Raw genomic sequence first — 13,471 nt, 5'->3', positions numbered from 1 at the left:
CCCACATCCACCACTGCTGGCGGCTCACCTCCAACTGCGCAACGCTACGCGCTGTTCACAGCCAGCTGCCTAACACTACAATGGCAGACAACAATGCAAACTAGCCACAGACTGCATATAGCACAGCCAGTGATTTTCATACAGAGAGCGCTACTTGGCGGTGGCGTTACCAATATAAGAACCTAAACAGCCTACTTACATAAAGAAAACATAAACAGCCTACTTACAATATAGACTTCAGAAGCATTTACTTCGTCAGTTTTCTGCTGTGTTCTGAGGCCTCTGTCGCCCATCCCTCACGTTAATGAACAATTTAAATTGGAGTCATCAATGAAAATGTTTCGGGGAGACGAACCAAAGACAGCGCTTTGTTAGCAGTACATTTAGAAGTAGCCACAAATCTACTAAAGAGATTGCCTGCATTACGCATGTCTGTCCTCTTACGGGGGTATTGCTGCATGGTATGGGATCCTTGTTAAATGGGGTTGACGGAGGGCACCGAAAAAGTTCAGAGAGGGAGCAGCTCGTTTTGTATTATCGCGAAATAGAGAAGACAGTGTCACGTATTTGATATACGAGTTTGGCCGTGCGGTTAAAGGCGCTGCAGTCTGGAACCGCAAGACCGCTACGGTCGCAGGTTCGAATCCTGCCTCGGGCATGGATGTTTGTGATGCCCTTAGGTTAGTTAGGTTTAACTAGTTCTAAGTTCTAGGGGACTAATGACCTCAGCAGTTGAGTCCCATAGTGCTCAGAGCCATTTGAACCATTTTTTGATATACGAGTTGAAGTGGCAGTCGTTAAAGCAAAGACGTTTCTCGCTGCGGCGAGTGTTTTTCACGAAAATAAATCACTCAGTTGAATAAATTCTATAATTTTCAATACGATAGGGTCTACAGCTGCGATGAATTTTATGACCATTTTCTTTATTTCCTGCACGATTGTACAGTTTTGCCCTTCGGCCGTTTTCAAGTATTTTAGGGATGATTTTTTGGTAACAGATCATGTCATATACGTCTTTGCTCCTATGACACGTTATGCTCATAAATTAGTTCAGGTGTTCATGCTATTTTAGGAGCACGAGCTTTGCAACAACTGCTCGAAAGTAGCGTGCTCCTAAAATAGCGTAAACACCTGAACTAATTTATGAGCATAACGTATCATAGGAGCAAAGATGTATATGACATAATCTGTTGCCAAACAATCATCCATAAAATACTTGAAAATGGCCTAAGGCCGAAATTGTGCAATCTTACAGGAAATAAAGAAAATGGCAGCTGAAGGCTTCAAGAAATCATTCAAAAAATGAATCAGTTCTATCAAATCTGTCAGTTCTTCTCAGAATTCGAAGATTCTTTGTTGACGAGAGTCAACAAAGTAATGTCCATCGTAACGAAAGTAGTAGTTCGCACGGAAAGATTTAGGTGTTGATCTTTCCCATGCGCTATTCGAGTGTGGAACGTAGATGTTTGCATCCTATTTAGTCTCGTGAAGCGTAAGGATCTGTCAAACGGCAAGGAGAGTGGCATGTTTCTTGTTCGCTAGCTGGCTGTATCAGTCGTTTTCTTGCACTTCCGCTGAGATAGATCGCTTTAATTGTTCCTGTCAGTCTTCCTGTACCATCCGTTTCAACTGTTTTCGATTCTGATGGCAGATAATGTCGGAGTATTCGAAGACAATGTGTTTTTCTTTCTCCAAGGGAATAACGTAAGGATAGGATGTAGTGAAGCGACGTAGTGTAAACGTAGAGAGAAGAAAGATAGAAAGAAAGAAAAAGCTGTGGTACTGATATCAGGTCGATCTATCCTCGCCATTCTCTACAGAAGGTGTCGCCTGACGTACTGCTTTACGACACGCACAGAATCATACAGGACAAAATTCTCTGATCACATCCGGTAACGATGGATTGCTCCAAAATGTTAACTCCAGGCATTACATATATGTGAAAAAAGCTACTGATTATGGATCCTATCAAAGCCATAACAGAAAACGTAAAGGCGGGAAGAATTATGTAGATAAATGGACCCACTAAGATTAAAAGTGATCTAAAATGGAGAAGGAGGACTATAGTAAGAAACAATCCCGCCTTTTTCTAAAGACTTCTGAGTATAAAACGATAGTGGAGAGATATAGTGCCGCGAAAAGCAGTAAAAGGCAATATTACGTCAAATAGTGGCGAACACCGCAGCGATACCTCGGTTTTAAGCAGCTTAAAAGCGAATCAAAGTGTTAAAAGTCCCGTAGTCCGTACGATGTGCAATCATTATCTAGTCTCTTTCGAAGGACGACATTATAATAATATTGGAGACACCCATGATTGCTGTGTTGCTAAGCAATTACTATTGTATACATCCACACACAATCAAATTAGTGTAGTTGCATATTTATGTCGTATCGGTATAACTCTACAGTCTTCTTAACAAAATATAAGTGTGTAATAACCGTTTCTGTTAATGTGACGACGTAACGCTGTTCGTGATGAGGAATGTATGGAATTTATTATGAGCGTATAATTAACTACTACCGCCCAACTGTGACAGTAATCAATTAAAACTACATAAGAAGCAAAGGGTCAATGTAAAGTCTTAAGAACAATGTGAAATTCCCGTAAAGGCACAACTAAGAAAGGCCTCTGAAAAGGCCGCGTGCGGAACTGCGTTTTTTATTTTTTGGGGGGGGGGGGCGGGGGCGGGTTATGTCTCGGTGCTCGGGTCTCATTTTAAGCTAGGAACATGGGGTAGAAAGTTTTTGGTGTAGCCAGACCAGTTGTCATTTGTGTAGCTATTGGAACATCTGTATTACTGTAACTATGTTACACTATATTGAAAAAGGTTTGAACGACGGTCCGAACTGGCGCCAAGGCAGATAGTGCCAATCGATTAATTCCTTTTACAAAAGATTTTAATTGAGCTGAAATTAATACTCGGCTGATGACAGCATTTGTATGTACGCCGTCCGGGTCTTCCGTGCAAAAACATATATTTGTGGAAGGTTTTTGAAGCTCGGTACTTCTATAATTTAAACTTGTACGAATCGGTTCAAACTTTGCTCGAAGGAACAGAAATGGCTGAAGTAAGAAATCGAATTTTTTGTTATCTAGTTACCTTCTTCCGTTGTCGAAATACGATAGTTTAAAGTCAAGCTAAATATAGCACGTAAAATTCGTTATCACGTGAACTCGGTGTCATCTGGCAGCTTCAAAGAGATTTAAATCAAAATATCTTGACATATTCACTCCTTTTTTACGAGTTAACCCTAACCTGCAAGGCGCTGGCACACCTGCATCTTGTAATTTGTAGGCTGAAGTCCCTGATGCTGTGTCCATAATGCAGAAGATTCGGCAGCCGTAGTAAACAATGGGTAATATCATGTGGCTAAAGAGCATAAATGTAATTGATAAAATGTTTCTTCTGCGGGGTAAAATATCTGAAGTGAATTTGTTTTCTGGGGGCACTCTAAAACAATTTCTTGATTTCTGGAAGGGGAGGTAGATGGTCTCCCCGAGGTAACCATTTCTCCCCCAAACCCCCCTCCCCCCCTGTTATATGTATGGTGTATAGAACAAATAGCCACAAATTAATGTGCTTCTAGAAAGTGGGTTATGTCTACAATGGAAACTACATTAAATGAACTGCGAATAAGGACAACCATCAGCTGTAGAATGGAATGACGACAACGAAAATCCGTGCCGGACTGGGTCTCGAACCCGGATTTCCCACTTATCGTCAGCGGTCGCCTTATCGTTTGGTTATCCGTGCGCAACCCACGGCCAGACTCAAACTTCCATATGTCGTCAACCATGCGTGCAATAGGAAGTGTCAGACAGTGGAGGTGTGTCTGTAATAGGAAGTATCCCAGAGTGGGGATGCACGCAATTTACGAATTTCAGTGACACGTTGTGTCATATTGCAAGACACGTCAAATGCTGTGTTGGATGACACGATGGCATGTGCCATGTTATACGCCGTGACATCATCTATCATGTTAGTTTACGTGACACATTGCATTACATTACATGACAGGAGTACTTATACCAGCAAGTAGCAAAGCTGGAATATGTCAACAAGTTTCGATTTAAATGTCTCCGAAGCTGCCAGGAAAGTTGAAAAGCTAGTTCTCTTCTTTTACAGCCCTAACTCTGCCTATGAGATATTTACAGTTAAACTGTGGTGATTGCTTGTATTCTCGTCTGATGAATTCGCTTTTGTGTGCTACGATAGGAGTATTTTTCATTCCGGTAACACGCAAATGGTCAGAAGTGAATTCTACACGCTCTTGCCCGCATCTCGTGGTCGTGCGGTAGCGTTCTCGCTTCCCACGCCCGAGTTCCCGGGTTCGATTCCCGGCGGGGTCAGGGATTTTTCCTGCCTCGTGATGGCTGGGTGTTGTGTGACGTCCTTAGGTTAGTTAGGTTTAAGTAGTTCTAAGTTCTAGGGGACTGATGACCATAGATGTTAAGTCTCATAGTGCTCAGAGCCATACACGCTCTTCTTTTACATCGCTAATCGATTCGCGGCATCTATTGAGAAGTCTTGCAAATGCTCGTTTTGTGGTACCGATGTCGTTAGTTGTTAAGTGACAGACATTTGCTTCGCTCGGTCGCAATGTAATCGAAATGGTCGTCTACTGGCGCTGTGGCCTTAGAACCCACCTCGATACGAAGGGGACAGGGCGACGTTCGAAGAACAGCGTTATCTGCTGTTTCAACGAAACGCCGCACCTGCAGCGTAAACACTCTTAGTCGAAGGAACCGTTCATCACCCCTGTCAGTGGTCCCCTGTTTGTTGTAAACACCTCTGACGCCATCTGTATCGTAACGCCCTGGCTCGTTTCACACTGAGGTGATATTTTGTACATTTGTAATAACGTTTTCAAATATGTCGACATATTACATGTACGTGTGTCTGTAGTTAATTTGTTACGGTGATGTAAATGCTGTAACTATAAACGGCAGTCAAATGAAAAAAAAGATCCAAGGCAGAAAAGTAAGTAAAATTTTTATTATTTCAAAAAATCGACGTAACTGTTAATACATTTATATCATTGTGAGAAAGACAGTCAATGCCTCCATGGAAAATGTTTACGGTTGCCTGCGGAACTTTGATTGTACACAAGCGTGCATCTCTTCGTCCGAAGCAAATCGACGCCGCGAATGTATTTCTTCAGGGCTCCAAAAATATGGAAATCGCATGGGAAGAGACCCAGAATGTATGAAGGACGTGGGCAGACCCACATACTGCCAAAGTTGTTTAGACTACGCTGCAGAACTTTCACTGGGAAGCTCGTATACATCCTCCATACAGTCCCGATTTCTTGCCATGAAACTTCCATATTTTTGGAGCTCTGAAGAAAGATATTCGTGGCCGTCGATTTGCTTCGGACGAAGAGGTGCATGCCTGTGTACAATCATGGTTGCCAGACACTTTTCCGTGAAGGTACGGACCGTCTTGTCTCTCAGTAGGGTAAATGTGTTAACAACTATGGCCATTACTTATAAGGTAATAAACAGTTTACTTTCATTTTTCCCCAGCTCTATCGCTTTGAAAAAATGGCTCTGAGCACTATGGGACTTAACTGCTGTGGTCATCAGTCCCCTAGAACTTTGAACTACTTAAACCTAAGTAACCTAAGGACATCACACACATCCATGCCCGAGGCAGGATTCGAACCTGCGACCGTAGCGGTCGCGCGGTTGCAGGCTGTAGCGCCTAGAACCGCTCGGCCACTCCGGCCGGCTATCGCTTTCACTTGACTGCCCCTAGTAGTACGACTTTTACAACTTTAGGCTACTATTAATCTGCCATACAGCTATAATGTCTCGGAATGGAAAAATGATGCATTCTTTGAATTATTTGTAAAATAATTTTCTTACCATTCGTCAGCCAGTTTATTATTTTCTTTCACATGCGATCAATTAGGCGAGGAAAGGGGCGTCTGTTCCTCAAAACGCGCTTGAAAAACAGCGGCCTCTTTTCCATGGGACAGGAAACCTATTACAGGAATCGGCCTAAAATGTGCACTGTAATCAACTATAAGACCAACGAAATTCAAAAAAATCTGCGGTCTACTTCTCCGTGTAAAGGGTACGGAATAGGTTGTTGTTTAATGGATCATTTCCTTACCGCGGCGATGGACTAGTTTCTTTGGTATTGCGTGCCCCAAAGGCTGTTCCGGTACAGGGGCTTTTTTCCAACGTGAAGGAGATGGCAGCAAATAGAGTTTTGCGTTTTAACACAGTAGCTCCTCAATGTTTCAAATGAAGACAGAAGTGCCGAAGGAGTTTTTCTGGGCCCATTTTGGCAATGTTCTCGTGAAAAGCAGCCACCAACCTATCCTCATTACTGGCCGTTAAGTTTTAATAGTCCATGATGGTTATTTTGTGATGGAAATATCGCAACATAGGTGCGAGATTGGCATTTAGAATTTGCTGTGAATTGATACACGAAAGTTCCAAGATTTTATTACTGACAGCAACGTCATTGGGGCTATAATATATACGAAACATGTTAGTACAGTTTTTGATTGGTGAGGGCAGCTGACTTTTGTTAAAAAACTGAGCTTCGTGAGATACCTACGAGCCGGCGTGGACGTACAGGCAAGTGTCTTGTATGTTCGACAGTGCACGTTTGCTGTATACTTCTTTAAGGTATGTAATAGTACACAGCATTAGAGATTTATTTACCTTATATATCTTTAGAGTGTGTAGTAATGCGAAGTAATGGTATGTGTTCCCACGCTTTATACAACATGATACTGGGATAACGTACTACCGAAACATATTATATAAATCACACATTTTCGACAGCTGGTGAGTAGCAATCTTAGTACTGGTTCGTGATACAGTTGCACGGTAGATTCACAACACATCATTTCTTGTTTTGCTGGAGCGCAGTGTGGCACTGCTGATCTTCTTAACCAGCCTTCGACGCAGTCTTCAGCAGCAGCTTTGTTGTACAAATCAAACCGATAACATATCGTTTCAAATTAAAAAAAAAATTATTCCTAGTAAAAACTATTGCCTCTTTTTCCCTACAGGACGTCACATTCCTTATCAGAGATTGCTGTTAATGCAGGCCAGAGTCTACATTACAGATTTAACGGCGAGAAAGAAATGAGCAGAGATTTAAAAACAGTATTGTTACAAAGCCACTTGCTCCAATCCCGCATACGTAGAGTAGGTGCGATAGCGCCCGACTCCGGTGTAGGAATTCAGAACCACAATCGTAGAACAAACTGACGTCACGGGAAAGGAAAGTAGAGGTAGTGATGTACAGTTCTTAATAATCGTGTCAAGGAAAGCCCATGTTCGGGATATTGTTTAAAAACGGAAAGCTGAGATATTTACCATCCGAACAGTATTTGCAATAAGTGAGGGTCCAACACGAATATTTGTCTACTTTGCTTATTTTCATTCGCGTCTGGCTTGTGACATTATATTCTGAGGTAACTCTTCCCATTCATTAAGGGTGAAATAACCGTGGTGATTTCTTCATCAGTGTGGTCCTGGTCCTAAGGAATTAGACAAAAAAATGACTGTGTGCCATAATCGTGATATAAATTCCACATATTGGAACATTTCACTATGGAAACTAACCTGTTTGCTCGTTTCAGTTGCCGCTGTGCGTAGCACGGAAAGAGTTTTTGTTCAGTCTGGAGCCAATGGGTCTGTCGTTCCCTAAACCATCTATATGGGTTGTAGTTCGGGCCTACTTGGCCGGCTGAAGGGCTTGTGACTTCCCATGACAGCAGGTGTTTCCTGCCATCTCTTAGAAAAATACTTTACAAAAGTTTTGACAGGTAGCCGCATGTTACCAATATCAGGAAATGATGAGCTGAATTCCCGGGCCGGCCGGTGTGGCCGTGCGGTTCTAGGCGCTACAGTCCGGAACCGTGGGACCGCTACGGTCGCAGGTTCGAATCCTGCCTCGGGCATGGATGTGTGTGATGTCCTTAGGTTAGTTAGGTATAAGTAGTTCTAAGATCTAGGGGGCTGGTGACCTTAGAAGTTAAGTCCCATAGTGCTCAGAGCCATTTGAACCATTTTTGAATTCCCGGCATGCTGTGCCCAAGTGTGACTGGCTGCAAGGCCTGGATGTGAAACAGTTTTGTGAGGCTGTTATGGTGCTCCCGAAGTGGAGAGCCTATCTGCAGCGCTCGTGAATTGTAGGAGGCAAGTTTTGGGCCGTCTGAGGCAGAGATGATAATTTCAAGTGTGATTCCTTAGGCGGTGGGCAGTTGTCGACCCTGTGTAATGGATGAGATAATTCAGGTAGACGAGTGTATAGAGTCGGGAGTGAGTGCTTCTCCGTCAGAAGCTTTGAGTTAGCAGCAACTGCTTTCCCGTGCGCGAGTATGGAACTATGTTAGACTTTCTAGACGATTGTTGCAGTTGAATGGGCGTATGTGTACTCGGTAACAACAGACCGCGTAGCGATGTGTGGAGCCTTTAGCTAGTTGGAGATGGAGGTGGGTTTGGCGAAGTCTAATAGAAGACCATAAATTCAGATTGTTTCATGGTAACTTGGAAGTGTGGTGGTTTTGTTTCTGTTTCCCTTTTTGCCTCTGAACTGGTTATCTCGCTTTGTTTGTGGAGGAGATACCGACTGGAGTTGCTAGAAACCAGTTGGGTGGGGGGGGGGGGGGGCGGTGTAGTGACTGTTCGTAGTGCTCGTTTTGCGCTCTGCGAGCCGGGTCCGAGAGTCTTCTGAAAGCAGTCCAATATTTACAAGACACCTGTTAGGAGGAGGTGGTGGTGGTGGTGGTGGTGGTGGTGGCGATTTTGACCCCGTGTCGTGCGAAAACACGCTGCTGGCGATAGCGGAGTGACAAACACGTAGAGTAATGGGTTTCGCGTGCCGCACTTCGCTGATTGGGGTGGATTCTGGCTGCGGCTGGCACTTCGTGCCACGTCACGGAAGTTCGGAGGGGGAAACTGAAGGACCGTTTCAGTTGTTGTTGTTGTTGTTGTTTCGGTCATCAGTGTTACGTCTGGTATTACTTAGTTGTCCAGCCAGCTGTCGTCTTCGTTTCTGCGCCTAGTATTCTCTCCTTCCGTTATACAGCACCTTCGGCTACATAATTCAGCGACGGCTCCTGTCCTAGTACGTACCCAACCATTTTTTCCCGCTGGTTCATTATGCCCAATGTCTACTTTTTTCTCGTTGGCCATTTTCGCTTCGTCTTTGTTTCTCAGTCAGTCCACTCAAGGTTAAACACTCCCCTGCAATACGAGAATTTCAAAGGTTTTTAATCATGTCATTGTTCCGTCAGTTCTCCAGTTCTGCACCCAGTATACAAAGCAGCAAAAAACATAGCTGTCCCTACTGAGCGAGGTGGCGCAGTGGTTAGCACACTGGACTCCCATTCGGGAGGACGACGGTTCAATCCCGCTTCCGGCCATCCTGATTTAGGTTTTCCGTGATTTCCCTGAATCGCTCGAGGCAAATGGCGGAATCGTTCCTTTGAAAGGGCACGGCCGACTTCCTTCCCCGTCCTTCCCTAATCCGATGAGACCGATGACCTCGCTGTTTGGTCTCTTCCCCCAAACAACCCAACCCATAGCTGTCCCTAACCCTCTTTCTTGCGAAGCGTATTCGCCTGGCATCTTCTTTCTCCATGTAGTCAACTTCCAAGAACAGATAAACACCCAAAAGGTTACTGAGGCCTGAAGCGTCCTCAAACCAGACGTATATTAGCAAGAAACCTGAGGGATGCACCATCGGATCACAATAATCTCTTCTAATCATTGTTGGTCCTCCTCAAATGATCTCAGAGGAATTAGTGTCGTGATACATCATTTTCGTGTCGACGTGGATAGCAGAATGAGGTGGTTCGAAAGGTATGAATGTTGGTGTCACCCTTCCTTCGTTTATTCCGTGCTGCTGTCTGAGAATCTTGTGCAGACCCGAGGGCTGTTAGTCTTCCCTGATAATGTCTTCGCTGGTAACGTCTCCCTGAGAGTCGTGTGTATCACCACCGATTCGCACACTCTTAATCCTTTCCAGCAGTTTGCTGAGCAGAAACTGTTGAGCAGAAGAAACAGTCTGGCAAGCTACTTACAGCGCTGCAGATCGTATGTACAGAAAGCTCTCCCAGTGTGTCCACGGTGCCCGGCGACGGCTGTCTAGGGAGCGGCTGGTTTTCCGGCTCACGCGACGAATCGTCGCGGGGTGAGCAGCTCTATCGCGTTACAGTCTGATGCATAATCGATGAAGTACACACGCCCGTGACCCATGTCCGGGGGTCGGTGAGGTCAGCCATTGTGCAGGGGCGGGCGGGCGCCACGCGGCCGGTTGGCGAACCTGCAGACTGCGAGGCGTCTAAAGTGACTGATACGCCGTCGGCACGTGGGGCGACGCAGCTAACGCTGACGTGGACACCGACGGGATATCCGACGTCACGAGAGTCAGCGCCATCGAAACAGGCCACTAGTTGATTAACGTGGTTTTGCGCTCTCAGCGTTCTCCAGTGACAGTAGTTGCCTTCATTTGTCTCGCAAAACATAAGTTTGTTCATGAAAACGAAGCGCGTAGAATTCTTGCAGTAGGGCTACAAAAGTGCATATTTCTTTTCTTGACCATATGCTACTCGTGTTGTTCTGCTTGTGGTGTTGTTGTTGTAGTCTTCAGTTCTGAGACTGGTTTGATGCAGCTCTCGATGCTGCCCTATCCTGTGCAAGCTTCTTAATCTCCCAGTACTTACTGCAACCTACATCCTTCTGAATCTGCTTAGTGTGTTCATCTCTTGGTCTCCCTCTACGATTTTTACCCTCCACGCTGCTCTCCAATGCTAAAGTTGTGATCCCTTGATGCCTCAGAACGTGTCCTACCAACCGGTTCCTTCTTCTTGTCACGTTGTGCCACAAACTCCTCTTCTCCCCAATTCTATTCAATACCTCTTCATTAGCTATGTGATCTACCCATCTAATCTTCAGCATTATTCTGTAGCACCACATTTCGAAAGTCTCTATTCTCTTCTTGTCCAAACTGTTTATCGTCCACGTTTCACTTCCGTACATGGCTACACTCCATACAAATACTTTCAGAAACGGCTTCCTGACACTTAAATCTATACTCGATGTTAACAAATTTCTCTTCTTCAGAAACTCTTTCCTTGTCATTGCCAGTCTACATTTTATATCCTCTCTATTTCGACCATAATCAGTTATTTTGCTCCCCATATAGCAAAACTCCTTTACTACTTTAAGTGTCTCATTTCCTAATCTAATTCCCGCAGCATCCCCCGGCTTAATTCGACTACATTCCATTATCCTCGTTTTGCTTTTGTTGATGTTCATCTTATATCCTCCTTTCAAGACACTGTCCATTCCGTTGAACTGCTCTTCCAAGTCCTTTGCTGTCTCTGACAGAATTACAATGTCATCGGCGAACCTCAAAGTTTTTATTTTTTCTCCATGGATTTTAATTCCTATTCCGAACTTTCCTTTTGTTTCCTTTACTGCTTTCTCAATATACAGATTGATTGACATCGGGGAGAGGCTTCAACCCTGTCTCGCTCCCTTCCCAACCAGTGCTTCCCTTTCATGTCCCTCGACTCTCATAACTGCCATCTGGTTTCTGTACAAATTGTAAACAGCTTTTCGTTCCCTGTATTTTACCCCTGCCACCTTTAGAATTTGAAAGAGAGTATTCCAGTCAACATTGTCAAAAGCTTCCTCTAAGTCTGCAAATGCTAGAAACGTAGGTTTGCCTTTCCTTGATCTTTCTTCTAAGATAAGTCGTAAGGTCAGTATTGCCTCAGGTGTTCCAGTACTTCTACGGAATCCAAACTGATCTTCCCTGAGGTCAGCTTCTACCAGTTTTTCCATTCGTCTGTAAAGAATTCGTGTTAGTATTTTGCAGCTGTGACTTACTAAACTGATAGTTCGGTAATTTTCACATCTGTCCACACATGTTTTTTTTTTTGTGATTCGAATTATTATATTCTTTTGCTTATCGTAAACATAAATAAAAACTGCAGTGTCCCTGAACATGTAATCACACAAAAGTGAAAGATACATGTCCACTCAGGAAGGACATCAGCTTATAAAAGTACACCAAATCGAATAAACTCACTCCTGACAGAGAGCGCAATTATTTACATAACATCAAATACTACAGAAATCGTTTCTATTAATTTGATATGAAACTTCCATAAAACACGAAGTTTACATGTATACGTAGGTAGCTGGACGCGAACCCACTTCTGATCCATCCTCGGTCTCGCCTGAACCAAACTATCTTCAACAAAGCCTCTATCGGCTCGTATTTAATGTTACAATGTTCTGAAGGCATTAATCGCCGAAATGTTGTTGACATTTAATTGCAACAAAACCTAACAAAAACGACACGTTTCCATGAATGTTCAATGCGTCGTTGCCTTAAAGTGGCTTTCTCTCACAACACGCGAATTGAACGCGAAAATAACTAAATACGAAAATTCTTTAACCACCAGTATGATGTTTCTCGTAATTTCATTAGAACAAATCGCACCAATAACGATTCGTTCTCGAGATATTCAACGTGCTAGTGCTTAGAAACAGCGTACATTCATACGGTGTAACGTATAACATTAAACGTGCCGAATATGGGCTTATACTGAACACGACAGATACAGTATGGTGTCTTGCTTTCTGCTTCTGACCCGGGGAGCGTTCTTGCTTTCCATCGGTTCTACTTTACGTGGCACGTTGCCGAAACGACGCAGAACGTATTTTGTTCCACATGACGAAATGGCTGCTCAAAGAGAAATAACAGGAAGTGACGTCACAAAACTCGTAGAGCGGCCCGTCAGTGTTAACTGATTCGTCCCGTGTGCCGATGGCCTAAAGCTACGCGCATACTGAGATGCAGGCGACGAAGGGCAGGGCAGCACAGTACGGTGGCTGCCTCCACGTTCGCGCGACCGGGACACTAGTTCACTGCGCTAGCGCCGCCCTGCTGACGGGCTGCACGCAGGCAATGTGCTCTCGCGGGGTGGGCGTGACAATGGAAATTACCTCCCAATATCCATACACACTATGTCGCCAAATATTTCTTTTGCTGCGGTCTCCTGGCCCGCCCTTAGCGTGGGTAGGGATCAGGGGAATTGAAGAAAGGAACGAACGAAGGAAGTAAGTTAGAACCTGGCCAACAGTTTGATAGAGGATATAACGCGAGAATGCTCTTAAAATTCGGATACGACAACGGTCGCAATGTGTGAAAAAAAGCACCTGTCGCAGCATATCACGCTGTCAGCCGATAAGGTTTCGACACACGATTAATACGAGGGTTGGAACTTCAGTAGTGGCAACTATTTATTTACAGCTCGTACAAAACAGATGTGTGTTTCAAAGTTTTACTGACCTTCAAAGTAGTCACCAGCATTGTGTATAACACCTTGCTAGCGATGTGGAAGTCGTAGGATACTCTTAGCAGTGCCAGTTGTGTTGACAGTTCGAGCGGCGCGGTCTATTGCCCGACGAATTTGTAGCAGT

Source organism: Schistocerca piceifrons, chromosome 1 (genome assembly GCF_021461385.2).
Source record: "Schistocerca piceifrons isolate TAMUIC-IGC-003096 chromosome 1, iqSchPice1.1, whole genome shotgun sequence".
Classification (NCBI taxonomy): Eukaryota; Metazoa; Arthropoda; class Insecta; order Orthoptera; family Acrididae; genus Schistocerca; species Schistocerca piceifrons.
The sequence above is the reverse complement of the archived record's forward strand: the minus strand, read 5'-3'. Positions refer to the sequence as shown.